Below are 16,445 nucleotides of genomic sequence, written 5' to 3' on the forward strand. Positions count from 1 at the left end.
CAACTACAGCACCAGAATTGTGCTGCTGAAGCAAGTCCGTTTTTTGGAATTTTTACGACAGGGTCCCCCCTTACGACATTTTAGCAAAAAATGTTTTGCGTAAAAAATGCATTTTCTTACACTTTCTTACATTTACGGGTTTAGTCGGGACTCCTGATGACGTTTTGAGACATCTCCTACAACTACAGCACCAGAATTGTGCTGCTGAAGCAAGTCTGTTTTTTGAATTTTTTTTTGTGAAAAAAAGTTTTCCAAAAAAAAGCATTTCATGCCATTTTTAGGTTTTGTAGGGACTCCTGATGACGTTTTGAGACATCTCCTACAACTACAGCACCAGAATTGTGCTGCTGAAGCAAGTCCGTTTTTTGGAATTTTTACGACAGGGTCCCCCCTTACGACATTTTAGCAAAAAATGTTTTGCGTAAAATATGCATTTTTTTTACATTTTCTTACATTTACGGGTTTAGTCGGGACTCCTGATGACGTTTTGAGACATCTCCTACAACTACAGCACCAGAATTGTGCTGCTGAAGCAAGTCCGTTTTTTGGAATTTTTACGACAGGGTCCCCCCTTACGACATTTTAGCAAAAAATGTTTTGCGTAAAAAATGCATTTTCTTACACTTTCTTACATTTACGGGTTTAGTCGGGACTCCTGATGACGTTTTGTAACATCTCCTACAACTACAGCACCAGAATTGTGCTGCTGAAACAAGACCGTTTTTTAAATTTTTTTTTGTAAATAAGAAGTTTTCCCAAAAAAAGCATTTTATGCCATTTTTAGGTTTTGTCGGGACTCCTGATGACGTTTTGAGACATCTCCTACAACTACAGCACCAGAATTGTGCTGCTGAAGCAAGTCCGTTTTTTGGAATTTTTACGACAGGGTCCCCCCTTACGACATTTTAGCAAAAAATGTTTTGCGTAAAAAATGCATTTTCTTACACTTTCTTACATTTACGGGTTTAGTCGGGACTCCTGATGACGTTTTGAGACATCTCCTACAACTACAGCACCAGAATTGTGCTGCTGAAGCAAGTCTGTTTTTTGAATTTTTTTTTGTGAAAAAAAGTTTTCCAAAAAAAAGCATTTCATGCCATTTTTAGGTTTTGTAGGGACTCCTGATGACGTTTTGAGACATCTCCTACAACTACAGCACCAGAATTGTGCTGCTGAAGCAAGTCCGTTTTTTGGAATTTTTACGACAGGGTCCCCCCTTACGACATTTTAGCAAAAAATGTTTTTCGTAAAATATGCATTTTTTTTACATTTTCTTACATTTACGGGTTTAGTCGGGACTCCTGATGACGTTTTGAGACATCTCCTACAACTACAGCACCAGAATTGTGCTGCTGAAGCAAGTCTGTTTTTTGAATTTTTTTTTGTGAAAAAAAGTTTTCCAAAAAAAAGCATTTCATGCCATTTTTAGGTTTTGTAGGGACTCCTGATGACGTTTTGAGACATCTCCTACAACTACAGCACCAGAATTGTGCTGCTGAAGCAAGTCCGTTTTTTGGAATTTTTACGACAGGGTCCCCCCTTACGACATTTTAGCAAAAAATGTTTTTCGTGAAATATGCATTTTTTTTACATTTTCTTACATTTACGGGTTTAGTCGGGACTCCTGATGACGTTTTGAGACATCTCCTACAACTACAGCACCAGAATTGTGCTGCTGAAACAAGACCGTTTTTTTGAATTTTTTTTGTAAATAAAAAGTTTTCCAAAAAAAAGCATTTCATGCCATTTTTAGGTTTTGTAGGGACTCCTGATGACGTTTTGAGACATCTCCTACAACTACAGCACCAGAATTGTGCTGCTGAAGCAAGTCTGTTTTTTGAATTTTTTTTTGTGAAAAAAAGTTTTCCAAAAAAAAGCATTTCATGCCATTTTTAGGTTTTGTAGGGACTCCTGATGACGTTTTGAGACATCTCCTACAACTACAGCACCAGAATTGTGCTGCTGAAACAAGACCGTTTTTAAAAAATTTTTTTGTAAATAAAAAGTTTTCCAAAAAAAAGCATTTCATGCCATTTTTAGGTTTTGTAGGGACTCCTGATGACGTTTTGAGACATCTCCTACAACTACAGCAACAGAATTGTGCTGCTGAAGCAAGTCCGTTTTTTGGAATTTTTACGACAGGGTCCCCCCTTACGACATTTTAGCAAAAAATGTTTTGCGTAAAAAATGCATTTTCTTACATTTACGGGTTTAGTCGGGACTCCTGATGACGTTTTGAGACATCTCCTACAACTACAGCACCAGAATTGTGATGCTGAAACAAGACCGTTTTTAAAAAAAATTTTTATAAATAAAAAGTTTTCCCAAAAAAAGCATTTTATGCCATTTTTAGGTTTTGATGACGTTTTGAGACATCTCCTACAACTACAGCACCAGAATTGTGCTGCTGAAGCAAGTCCGTTTTTTGGAATTTTTACGACAGGGTCCCCCCTTACGACATTTTAGCAAAAAATGTTTTGCGTAAAAAATGCATTTTCTTACACTTTCTTACATTTACGGGTTTAGTCGGGACTCCTGATGACGTTTTGAGACATCTCCTACAACTACAGCACCAGAATTGTGCTGCTGAAACAAGACCGTTTTTTAAATTTTTTTTTGTAAATAAAAAGTTTTCCAAAAAAAAGCATTTCATGCCATTTTTAGGTTTTGTAGGGACTCCTGATGACGTTTTGAGACATCTCCTACAACTACAGCACCAGAATTGTGCTGCTGAAGCAAGTCCGTTTTTTGGAATTTTTACGACATTTTAGCAAAAAATGTTTTTCGTAAAATATGCATTTTTTTTACATTTTCTTACATTTACGAGTTTAGTCGGGACTCCTGATGACGTTTTGAGACATCTCCTACAACTACAGCACCAGAATTGTGCTGCTGAAGCAAGTCTGTTTTTTGAATTTTTTTTTGTGAAAAAAAGTTTTCCAAAAAAAAGCATTTCATGCCATTTTTAGGTTTTGTAGGGACTCCTGATGACGTTTTGAGACATCTCCTACAACTACAGCACCAGAATTGTGCTGCTGAAACAAGACCGTTTTTAAAAATTTTTTTGTAAATAAAAAGTTTTCCAAAAAAAAGCATTTCATACCATTTTTAGGTTTTGTAGGGACTCCTGATGACGTTTTGAGACATCTCCTACAACTACAGCACCAGAATTGTGCTGCTGAAGCAAGTCCGTTTCTTGGAATTTTTACGACAGGGTCCCCCCTTACGTCATTTTAGCAAAAAATGTTTTTCGTAAAAAATGCATTTTCTTACATTTTCTTACATTTACGGGTTTAGTCGGGACTCCTGATGACGTTTTGAGACATCTCCTACAACTACAGCACCAGAATTGTGCTGCTGAAACAAGACCGTTTTTAAAAAATTTTTTGTAAATAAAAAGTTTTCCAAAAAAAAGCATTTCATACCATTTTTAGGTTTTGTAGGGACTCCTGATGACGTTTTGAGACATCTCCTACAACTACAGCACCAGAATTGTGCTGCTGAAGCAAGTCCGTTTCTTGGAATTTTTACGACAGGGTCCCCCCTTACGTCATTTTAGCAAAAAATGTTTTTCGTAAAATATGCATTTTTTTACATTTTCTTACATTTACGAGTTTAGTCGGGACTCCTGATGACGTTTTGAGACATCTCCTACAACTACAGCACCAGAATTGTGCTGCTGAAGCAAGTCTGTTTTTTGAATTTTTTTTTGTGAAAAAAAGTTTTCCAAAAAAAAGCATTTCATGCCATTTTTAGGTTTTGTAGGGACTCCTGATGACGTTTTGAGACATCTCCTACAACTACAGCACCAGAATTGTGCTGCTGAAGCAAGTCCGTTTTTTGGAATTTTTACGACAGGGTCCCCCCTTACGACATTTTAGCAAAAAATGTTTTTCGTAAAATGAGCATTTTTTTACATTTTCTTACATTTACGGGTTTAGTCGGGACTCCTGATGACGTTTTGAGACATCTCCTACAACTACAGCACCAGAATTGTGCTGCTGAAGCAAGTCTGTTTTTTGAATTTTTTTTTGTGAAAAAAAGTTTTCCAAAAAAAAGCATTTCATGCCATTTTTAGGTTTTGTAGGGACTCCTGATGACGTTTTGAGACATCTCCTACAACTCCAGCACCATAATTGTGCTGCTGAAGCAAGTCCGTTTTTTGGAATTTTTACGACAGGGTCCCCCCTTACGACATTTTAGCAAAAAATGTTTTGCGTAAAAAATGCATTTTCTTACATTTTCTTACATTTACGGGTTTAGTCGGGACTCCTGATGACGTTTTGAGACATCTCCTACAACTACAGCACCAGAATTGTGCTGCTGAAGCAAGTCCGTTTTTTGGAATTTTTACGACAGGGTCCCCCCTTACGACATTTTAGCAAAAAATGTTTTGCGTAAAAAAATGCATTTTCTTACACTTTCTTACATTTACGGGTTTAGTCGGGACTCCTGATGACGTTTTGAGACATCTCCTACAACTACAGCACCAGAATTGTGCTGCTGAAGCAAGTCTGTTTTTTGAAAAATATTTTGTGAAAATTTTTTTTCCAAAAAAAAGCATTTCATGCCATTTTTAGGTTTTGTAGGGACTCCTGATGACGTTTTGAGACATCTCCTACAACTACAGCACCAGAATTGTGCTGCTGAAGCAAGTCCGTTTTTTGGAATTTTTACGACAGGGTCCCCCCTTACGACATTTTAGCAAAAAATGTTTTTCGTAAAATATGCATTTTTTTTACATTTTCTTACATTTACGGGTTTAGTCGGGACTCCTGATGACGTTTTGAGACATCTCCTACAACTACAGCACCAGAATTGTGCTGCTGAAGCAAGTCCGTTTTTTGGAATTTTTACGACAGGGCCCCCCCTTACGACATTTTAGCAAAAAATGTTTTGCGTAAAAAATGCATTTTTTTACATTTTCTTACATTTACGAGTTTAGTCGGGACTCCTGATGACGTTTTGAGACATCTCCTACAACTACAGCACCAGAATTGTGCTGCTGAAGCAAGTCTGTTTTTTGAATTTTTTTTTGTGAAAAAAAGTTTTCCAAAAAAAAGCATTTCATGCCATTTTTAGGTTTTGTAGGGACTCCTGATGACGTTTTGAGACATCTCCTACAACTACAGCACCAGAATTGTGCTGCTGAAGCAAGTCCGTTTTTTGGAATTTTTACGACAGGGTCCCCCCTTACGACATTTTAGCAAAAAATGTTTTTCATAAAATATGCATTTTTTTACATTTTATTACATTTACGGGTTTAGTCGGGACTCCTGATGACGTTTTGAGACATCTCCTACAACTACAGCACCAGAATTGTGCTGCTGAAGCAAGTCTGTTTTTTGAATTTTTTTTTGTGAAAAAAAGTTTTCCAAAAAAAAGCATTTCATGCCATTTTTAGGTTTTGTAGGGACTCCTGATGACGTTTTGAGACATCTCCTACAACTACAGCACCAGAATTGTGCTGCTGAAGCAAGTCCGTTTTTTGGAATTTTTACGACAGGGTCCCCCCTTACGACATTTTAGCAAAAAATGTTTTTCGTAAAATATGCATTTTTTTACATTTTCTTACATTTACGGGTTTAGTCGGGACTCCTGAAGACGTTTTGAGACATCTCCTACAACTACAGCACCAGAATTGTGCTGCTGAAACAAGACCGTTTTTTAAATTTTTTTTTGTAAATAAAAAGTTTTCCAAAAAAAAGCATTTCATGCCATTTTCAGGTTTTGTAGGGACTCCTGATGACGTTTTGAGACATCTCCTACAACTCCAGCACCAGAATTGTGCTGCTGAAGCAAGTCCGTTTTTTGGAATTTTTACGACAGGGTCCCCCCTTACGACATTTTAGCAAAAAATGTTTTTCGTAAAATATGCATTTTTTTACATTTTCTTACATTTACGGGTTTAGTCGGGACTCCTGATGACGTTTTGAGACATCTCCTACAACTACAGCACCAGAATTGTGCTGCTGAAGCAAGTCTGTTTTTTGAATTTTTTTTTGTGAAAAAAAGTTTTCCAAAAAAAAGCATTTCATGCCATTTTTAGGTTTTGTAGGGACTCCTGATGACGTTTTGAGACATCTCCTACAACTCCAGCACCAGAATTGTGCTGCTGAAGCAAGTCCGTTTTTTGGAATTTTTACGACAGGGTCCCCCCTTACGACATTTTAGCAAAAAATGTTTTGCGTAAAAAATGCATTTTCTTACATTTTCTTACATTTACGGGTTTAGTCGGGACTCCTGATGACGTTTTGAGACATCTCCTACAACTACAGCACCAGAATTGTGCTGCTGAAGCAAGTCTGTTTTTTGAAAAAAATTTTGTGAAAATTTTTTTTCCAAAAAAAAGCATTTCATGCCATTTTTAGGTTTTGTAGGGACTCCTGATGACGTTTTGAGACATCTCCTACAACTACAGCACCAGAATTGTGCTGCTGAAGCAAGTCCGTTTTTTGGAATTTTTACGACAGGGTCCCCCCTTACGACATTTTAGCAAAAAATGTTTTTCGTAAAATATGCATTTTTTTTACATTTTCTTACATTTACGGGTTTAGTCGGGACTCCTGATGACGTTTTGAGACATCTCCTACAACTACAGCACCAGAATTGTGCTGCTGAAGCAAGTCCGTTTTTTGGAATTTTTACGACAGGGCCCCCCCTTACGACATTTTAGCAAAAAATGTTTTGCGTAAAAAATGCATTTTCTTACATTTTCTTACATTTACGGGTTTAGTCGGGACTCCTGATGACGTTTTGAGACATCTCCTACAACTACAGCACCAGAATTGTGCTGCTGAAGCAAGTCCGTTTTTTGGAATTTTTACGACAGGGTCCCCCCTTACGACATTTTAGCAAAAAATGTTTTGCGTAAAAAATGCATTTTCTTACACTTTCTTACATTTACGGGTTTAGTCGGGACTCCTGATGACGTTTTGAGACATCTCCTACAACTACAGCACCAGAATTGTGCTGCTGAAGCAAGTCTGTTTTTTGAATTTTTTTTTGTGAAAAAAGTTTTCCAAAAAAAAGCATTTCATGCCATTTTTAGGTTTTGTAGGGACTCCTGATGACGTTTTGAGACATCTCCTACAACTCCAGCACCAGAATTGTGCTGCTGAAGCAAGTCCGTTTTTTGGAATTTTTACGACAGGGTCCCCCCTTACGACATTTTAGCAAAAAATGTTTTGCGTAAAAAATGCATTTTCTTACATTTTCTTACATTTACGGGTTTAGTCGGGACTCCTGATGACGTTTTGAGACATCTCCTACAACTACAGCACCAGAATTGTGCTGCTGAAGCAAGTCCGTTTTTTGGAATTTTTACGACAGGGTCCCCCCTTACGACATTTTAGCAAAAAATGTTTTGCGTAAAAAAATGCATTTTCTTACACTTTCTTACATTTACGGGTTTAGTCGGGACTCCTGATGACGTTTTGAGACATCTCCTACAACTACAGCACCAGAAATGTGCTGCTGAAACAAGAACGTTTTTAAAATTTTTTTTTGTAAATAAAAAGTTTTCCAAAAAAAAGCATTTCATGCCATTTTTAGGTTTTGTAGGGACTCTTGATGACGTTTTGAGACATCTCCTACAACTACAGCACCAGAATTGTGCTGCTGAAGCAAGTCCGTTTTTTGGAATTTTTACGACAGGGTCCCCCCTTACGACATTTTAGCAAAAAATGTTTTTCGTGAAATATGCATTTTTTTACATTTTCTTACATTTACGGGTTTAGTCGGGACTCCTGATGACGTTTTGAGACATCTCCTACAACTACAGCACCAGAATTGTGCTGCTGAAGCAAGTCTGTTTTTTGAATTTTTTCTTGTGAAAAAAAGTTTTCCAAAAAAAAGCATTTCATGCCATTTTTAAGTTTTGTAGGGACTCCTGATGACGTTTTGAGACATCTCCTACAACTCCAGCACCAGAATTGTGCTGCTGAAGCAAGTCCGTTTTTTGGAATTTTTACGACAGGGCCCCCCCTTACGACATTTTAGCAAAAAATGTTTTGCGTAAAAAATGCATTTTCTTACATTTTCTTACATTTACGGGTTTAGTCGGGACTCCTGATGACGTTTAGAGACATCTCCTACAACTACAGCACCAGAATTGTGCTGCTGAAGCAAGTCTGTTTTTTGAATTTTTTTTTGTGAAAAAAAGTTTTCCAAAAAAAAGCATTTCATGCCATTTTTAGGTTTTGTAGGGACTCCTGATGACGTTTTGAGACATCTCCTACAACTACAGCACCAGAATTGTGCTGCTGAAGCAAGTCCGTTTTTTGGAATTTTTACGACAGGGTCCCCCCTTACGACATTTTAGCAAAAAATGTTTTCCGTAAAAAATACATTTTCTTACATTTACGGGTTTAGTCGGGACTCCTGATGACGTTTTGAGACATCTCCTACAACTACAGCACCAGAATTGTGCTGCTGAAGCAAGTCTGTTTTTTGAAATTTTTTTTGTGAAAAAAAGTTTTCCAAAAAAAAGCATTTCATGCCATCTTTAGGTTTTGTAGGGACTCCTGATGACGTTTTGAGACATCTCCTACAACTACAGCACCAGAATTGTGCTGCTGAAGCAAATCCGTTTTTTGGAATTTTTACGACAGGGTCCCCCCCTTACGACATTTTAGCAAAAAATGTTTTGCGTAAAAAATGCATTTTCTTACACTTTCTTACATTTACGGGTTTAGTCGGGACTCCTGATGACGTTTTGAGACATCTCCTACAACTACAGCACCAGAATTGTGCTGCTGAAGCAAGTCTGTTTTTTGAATTTTTTTTTGTGAAAAAAAGTTTTCCAAAAAAAAGCATTTCATGCCATTTTTAGGTTTTGTAGGGACTCCTGATGACGTTTTGAGACATCTCCTACAACTACAGCACCAGAATTGTGCTGCTGAAGCAAGTCCGTTTTTTGGAATTTTTACGACAGGGTCCCCCCTTACGACATTTTAGCAAAAAATGTTTTTCGTAAAATATGCATTTTTTTACATTTTCTTACATTTACGGGTTTAGTCGGGACTCCTGAAGACGTTTTGAGACATCTCCTACAACTACAGCACCAGAATTGTGCTGCTGAAACAAGACCGTTTTTTAAATTTTTTTTTGTAAATAAAAAGTTTTCCAAAAAAAAGCATTTCATGCCATTTTCAGGTTTTGTAGGGACTCCTGATGACGTTTTGAGACATCTCCTACAACTCCAGCACCAGAATTGTGCTGCTGAAGCAAGTCCGTTTTTTGGAATTTTTACGACAGGGTCCCCCCTTACGACATTTTAGCAAAAAATGTTTTTCGTAAAATATGCATTTTTTTACATTTTCTTACATTTACGGGTTTAGTCGGGACTCCTGATGACGTTTTGAGACATCTCCTACAACTACAGCACCAGAATTGTGCTGCTGAAGCAAGTCTGTTTTTTGAATTTTTTTTTGTGAAAAAAAGTTTTCCAAAAAAAAGCATTTCATGCCATTTTTAGGTTTTGTAGGGACTCCTGATGACGTTTTGAGACATCTCCTACAACTCCAGCACCAGAATTGTGCTGCTGAAGCAAGTCCGTTTTTTGGAATTTTTACGACAGGGTCCCCCCTTACGACATTTTAGCAAAAAATGTTTTGCGTAAAAAATGCATTTTCTTACATTTTCTTACATTTACGGGTTTAGTCGGGACTCCTGATGACGTTTTGAGACATCTCCTACAACTACAGCACCAGAATTGTGCTGCTGAAGCAAGTCTGTTTTTTGGAAAAAATTTTGTGAAAATTTTTTTTCCAAAAAAAAGCATTTCATGCCATTTTTAGGTTTTGTAGGGACTCCTGATGACGTTTTGAGACATCTCCTACAACTACAGCACCAGAATTGTGCTGCTGAAGCAAGTCCGTTTTTTGGAATTTTTACGACAGGGTCCCCCCTTACGACATTTTAGCAAAAAATGTTTTTCGTAAAATATGCATTTTTTTTACATTTTCTTACATTTACGGGTTTAGTCGGGACTCCTGATGACGTTTTGAGACATCTCCTACAACTACAGCACCAGAATTGTGCTGCTGAAGCAAGTCCGTTTTTTGGAATTTTTACGACAGGGCCCCCCCTTACGACATTTTAGCAAAAAATGTTTTGCGTAAAAAATGCATTTTCTTACATTTTCTTACATTTACGGGTTTAGTCGGGACTCCTGATGACGTTTTGAGACATCTCCTACAACTACAGCACCAGAATTGTGCTGCTGAAGCAAGTCCGTTTTTTGGAATTTTTACGACAGGGTCCCCCCTTACGACATTTTAGCAAAAAATGTTTTGCGTAAAAAATGCATTTTCTTACACTTTCTTACATTTACGGGTTTAGTCGGGACTCCTGATGACGTTTTGAGACATCTCCTACAACTACAGCACCAGAATTGTGCTGCTGAAACAAGACCGTCTTTTAAATTTTTTTTGTAAATAAAAAGTTTTCCAAAAAAAAGCATTTCATGCCATTTTTAGGTTTTGTAGGGACTCCTGATGACGTTTTGAGACATCTCCTACAACTACAGCACCAGAATTGTGCTGCTGAAGCAAGTCCGTTTCTTGGAATTTTTACGACAGGGTCCCCCCTTACGACATTTTAGCAAAAAATGTTTTTCGTAAAATATGCATTTTTTTACATTTTCTTACATTTACGAGTTTAGTCGGGACTCCTGATGACGTTTTGAGACATCTCCTACAACTACAGCACCAGAATTGTGCTGCTGAAGCAAGTCTGTTTTTTGAATTTTTTTTTGTGAAAAAAGTTTTCCAAAAAAAAGCATTTCATGCCATTTTTAGGTTTTGTAGGGACTCCTGATGACGTTTTGAGACATCTCCTACAACTCCAGCACCAGAATTGTGCTGCTGAAGCAAGTCCGTTTTTTGGAATTTTTACGACAGGGTCCCCCCTTACGACATTTTAGCAAAAAATGTTTTGCGTAAAAAATGCATTTTCTTACATTTTCTTACATTTACGGGTTTAGTCGGGACTCCTGATGACGTTTTGAGACATCTCCTACAACTACAGCACCAGAATTGTGCTGCTGAAGCAAGTCCGTTTTTTGGAATTTTTACGACAGGGTCCCCCCTTACGACATTTTAGCAAAAAATGTTTTGCGTAAAAAAATGCATTTTCTTACACTTTCTTACATTTACGGGTTTAGTCGGGACTCCTGATGACGTTTTGAGACATCTCCTACAACTACAGCACCAGAAATGTGCTGCTGAAACAAGAACGTTTTTTAAATTTTTTTTTGTAAATAAAAAGTTTTCCAAAAAAAAGCATTTCATGCCATTTTTAGGTTTTGTAGGGACTCTTGATGACGTTTTGAGACATCTCCTACAACTACAGCACCAGAATTGTGCTGCTGAAGCAAGTCCGTTTTTTGGAATTTTTACGACAGGGTCCCCCCTTACGACATTTTAGCAAAAAATGTTTTTCGTGAAATATGCATTTTTTTACATTTTCTTACATTTACGGGTTTAGTCGGGACTCCTGATGACGTTTTGAGACATCTCCTACAACTACAGCACCAGAATTGTGCTGCTGAAGCAAGTCTGTTTTTTGAATTTTTTCTTGTGAAAAAAAGTTTTCCAAAAAAAAGCATTTCATGCCATTTTTAAGTTTTGTAGGGACTCCTGATGACGTTTTGAGACATCTCCTACAACTCCAGCACCAGAATTGTGCTGCTGAAGCAAGTCCGTTTTTTGGAATTTTTACGACAGGGCCCCCCCTTACGACATTTTAGCAAAAAATGTTTTGCGTAAAAAATGCATTTTCTTACACTTTCTTACATTTACGGGTTTAGTCGGGACTCCTGATGACGTTTTGAGACATCTCCTACAACTACAGCACCAGAATTGTGCTGCTGAAGCAAGTCTGTTTTTCGAATTTTTTTTTGTGAAAAAAAGTTTTCCAAAAAAAAGCATTTCATTCCATTTTTAGGTTTTGTAGGGACTCCTGATGACGTTTTGAGACATCTCCTACAACTACAGCACCAGAATTGTGCTGCTGAAGCAAGTCCGTTTTTTGGAATTTTTACGACAGGGTCCCCCCTTACGACATTTTAGCAAAAAATGTTTTTCGTAAAATATGCATTTTTTTTACATTTTCTTACATTTACGGGTTTAGTCGGGACTCCTGATGACGTTTTGAGACATCTCCTACAACTACAGCACCAGAATTGTGCTGCTGAAACAAGACCGTTTTTAAAAATTTTTTTTGTAAATAAAAAGTTTTCCAAAAAAAAGCATTTCATGCCATTTTTAGGTTTTGTAGGGACTCCTGATGACGTTTTGAGACATCTCCTACAACTACAGCACCAGAATTGTGCTGCTGAAGCAAATCCGTTTTTTGGAATTTTTACGACAGGGTCCCCCCTTACGACATTTTAGCAAAAAATGTTTTGCGTAAAAAATGCATTTTCTTACACTTTCTTACATTTACGGGTTTAGTCGGGACTCCTGATGACGTTTTGAGACATCTCCTACAACTACAGCACCAGAATTGTGCTGCTGAAGCAAGTCCGTTTTTTGGAATTTTTACGACAGGGTCCCCCCTTACGACATTTTAGCAAAAAATGTTTTGCGTAAAAAATGCATTTTCTTACATTTTCTTACATTTACGGGTTTAGTCGGGACTCCTGATGACGTTTTGAGACATCTCCTACAACTACAGCACCAGAATTGTGCTGCTGAAGCAAGTCCGTTTTTTTGAATTTTTACGACAGGGTCCCCCCTTACGACATTTTAGCAAAAAATGTTTTTCGTAAAATATACATTTTTTTTTACATTTTCTTACATTTACGGGTTTAGTCGGGACTCCTGATGACGTTTTGAGACATCTCCTACAACTACAGCACCAGAATTGTGCTGCTGAAGCAAGTCTGTTTTTTGAATTTTTTTTTGTGAAAAAAAGTTTTCCCAAAAAAAGCATTTTATGCCATTTTTAGGTTTTGTCGGGACTCCTGATGACGTTTTGAGACATCTCCTACAACTACAGCACCAGAATTGTGCTGCTGAAGCAAGTCCGTTTTTTGGAATTTTTACGACAGGGTCCCCCCTTACGACATTTTAGCAAAAAATGTTTTTCGTGAAATATGCATTTTTTTTACATTTTCTTACATTTACGGGTTTAGTCGGGACTCCTGATGACGTTTTGAGACATCTCCTACAACTACAGCACCAGAATTGTGCTGCTGAAGCAAGTCTGTTTTTTGAATTTTTTCTTGTGAAAAAAAGTTTTCCAAAAAAAAGCATTTCATGCCATTTTTAGGTTTTGTAGGGACTCCTGATGACGTTTTGAGACATCTCCTACAACTCCAGCACCAGAATTGTGCTGCTGAAGCAAGTCCGTTTTTTGGAATTTTTACGACAGGGCCCCCCCTTACGACATTTTAGCAAAAAATGTTTTGCGTAAAAAATGCATTTTCTTACATTTTCTTACATTTACGGGTTTAGTCGGGACTCCTGATGACGTTTTGAGACATCTCCTACAACTACAGCACCAGAATTGTGCTGCTGAAGCAAGTCTGTTTTTTGAATTTTTTTTTGTGAAAAAAAGTTTTCCAAAAAAAAGCATTTCATGCCATTTTTAGGTTTTGTAGGGACTCCTGATGACGTTTTGAGACATCTCCTACAACTACAGCACCAGAATTGTGCTGCTGAAGCAAGTCCGTTTTTTGGAATTTTTACGACAGGGTCCCCCCTTACGACATTTTAGCAAAAAATGTTTTCCGTAAAAAATACATTTTCTTACATTTACGGGTTTAGTCGGGACTCCTGATGACGTTTTGAGACATCTCCTACAACTACAGCACCAGAATTGTGCTGCTGAAGCAAGTCTGTTTTTTGAATTTTTTTTTGTGAAAAAAAGTTTTCCAAAAAAAAGCATTTCATGCCATTTTTAGGTTTTGTAGGGACTCCTGATGACGTTTTGAGACATCTCCTACAACTACAGCACCAGAATTGTGCTGCTGAAGCAAGTCCGTTTTTTGGAATTTTTACGACAGGGTCCCCCCTTACGACATTTTAGCAAAAAATGTTTTTCGTAAAATATGCATTTTTTTACATTTTCCTACATTTACGGGTTTAGTCGGGAATCCTGATGACGTTTTGAGACATCTCCTACAACTACAGCACCAGAATTGTGCTGCTGAAACAAGACCGTTTTTTAAATTTTTTTTTGTAAATAAAAAGTTTTCCAAAAAAAAGCATTTCATGCCATTTTTAGGTTTTGTAGGGACTCCTGATGACGTTTTGAGACATCTCCTACAACTACAGCACCAGAATTGTGCTGCTGAAGCAAATCCGTTTTTTGGAATTTTTACGACAGGGTCCCCCCTTACGACATTTTAGCAAAAAATGTTTTGCGTAAAAAATGCATTTTCTTACACTTTCTTACATTTACGGGTTTAGTCGGGACTCCTGATGACGTTTTGAGACATCTCCTACAACTACAGCACCAGAATTGTGCTGCTGAAGCAAGTCTGTTTTTTGAATTTTTTTTTGTGAAAAAAAGTTTTCCAAAAAAAAGCATTTCATTCCATTTTTAGGTTTTGTAGGGACTCCTGATGACGTTTTGAGACATCTCCTACAACTACAGCACCAGAATTGTGCTGCTGAAGCAAGTCCGTTTTTTGGAATTTTTACGACAGGGTCCCCCCTTACGACATTTTAGCAAAAAATGTTTTGCGTAAAAAATGCATTTTCTTACACTTTCTTACATTTACGGGTTTAGTCGGGACTCCTGATGACGTTTTGAGACATCTCCTACAACTACAGCACCAGAATTGTGCTGCTGAAGCAAGTCCGTTTTTTGGAATTTTTACGACAGGGTCCCCCCTTACGACATTTTAGCAAAAAATGTTTTGCGTAAAAAATGCATTTTCTTACATTTTCTTACATTTACGGGTTTAGTCGGGACTCCTGATGACGTTTTGAGACATCTCCTACAACTACAGCACCAGAATTGTGCTGCTGAAGCAAGTCCGTTTTTTTGAATTTTTACGACAGGGTCCCCCCTTACGACATTTTAGCAAAAAATGTTTTTCGTAAAATATACATTTTTTTTTACATTTTCTTACATTTACGGGTTTAGTCGGGACTCCTGATGACGTTTTGAGACATCTCCTACAACTACAGCACCAGAATTGTGCTGCTGAAGCAAGTCTGTTTTTTGAATTTTTTTTTGTGAAAAAAAGTTTTCCAAAAAAAAGCATTTCATGCCATTTTTAGGTTTTGTAGGGACTCCTGATGACGTTTTGAGACATCTCCTACAACTACAGCACCAGAATTGTGCTGCTGAAGCAAGTCCGTTTTTTGGAATTTTTACGACAGGGTCCCTTACGACATTTTAGCAAAAAATGTTTTTCTTAAATATGCATTTTTTTACATTTTCTTACATTTACGGGTTTAGTCGGGACTCCTGATGACGTTTTGAGACATCTCCTACAACTACAGCACCAGAATTGTGCTGCTGAAACAAGACCGTTTTTAAAAAATTTTTTTGTAAATAAAAAGTTTTCCCAAAAAAAGCATTTTATGCCATTTTTAGGTTTTGTCGGGACTCCTGATGACGTTTTGAGACATCTCCTACAACTACAGCACCAGAATTGTGCTGCTGAAGCAAGTCCGTTTTTTGGAATTTTTACGACAGGGTCCCCCCTTACGACATTTTAGCAAAAAATGTTTTTCGTAAAGTATGCATTTTTTTACATTTTCTTACATTTACGGGTTTAGTCGGGACTCCTGATGACGTTTTGAGACATCTCCTACAACTACAGCACCAGAATTGTGCTGCTGAAGCAAGTCCGTTTTTTGGAATTTTTACGACATTTTAGCAAAAAATGTTTTTCGTAAAATATGCATTTTTTTTACATTTTCTTACATTTACGAGTTTAGTCGGGACTCCTGATGACGTTTTGAGACATCTCCTACAACTACAGCACCAGAATTGTGCTGCTGAAGCAAGTCTGTTTTTTGAATTTTTTTTTGTGAAAAAAAGTTTTCCAAAAAAAAGCATTTCATGCCATTTTTAGGTTTTGTAGGGACTCCTGATGACGTTTTGAGACATCTCCTATAACTACAGCACCAGAATTGTGCTGCTGAAGCAAGTCCGTTTTTTGGAATTTTTACGACAGGGTCCCCCCTTACGACATTTTAGCAAAAAATGTTTTTCGTAAAATATGCATTTTTTTTACATTTTCTTACATTTACGGGTTTAGTCGGGACTCCTGATGACGTTTTGAGACATCTCCTACAACTACAGCACCAGAATTGTGCTGCTGAAGCAAGTCCGTTTCTTGGAATTTTTACGACAGGGTCCCCCCTTACGACATTTTAGCAAAAAATGTTTTTCGTAAAATATTCATTTTTTTACATTTTCTTACATTTACGAGTTTAGTCGGGACTCCTGATGACGTTTTGAGACATCTCCTACAA

The sequence above is a fragment of the Entelurus aequoreus genome, linkage group LG04 (assembly GCF_033978785.1).
Source record: "Entelurus aequoreus isolate RoL-2023_Sb linkage group LG04, RoL_Eaeq_v1.1, whole genome shotgun sequence".
NCBI lineage: Eukaryota > Metazoa > Chordata > Actinopteri > Syngnathiformes > Syngnathidae > Entelurus > Entelurus aequoreus.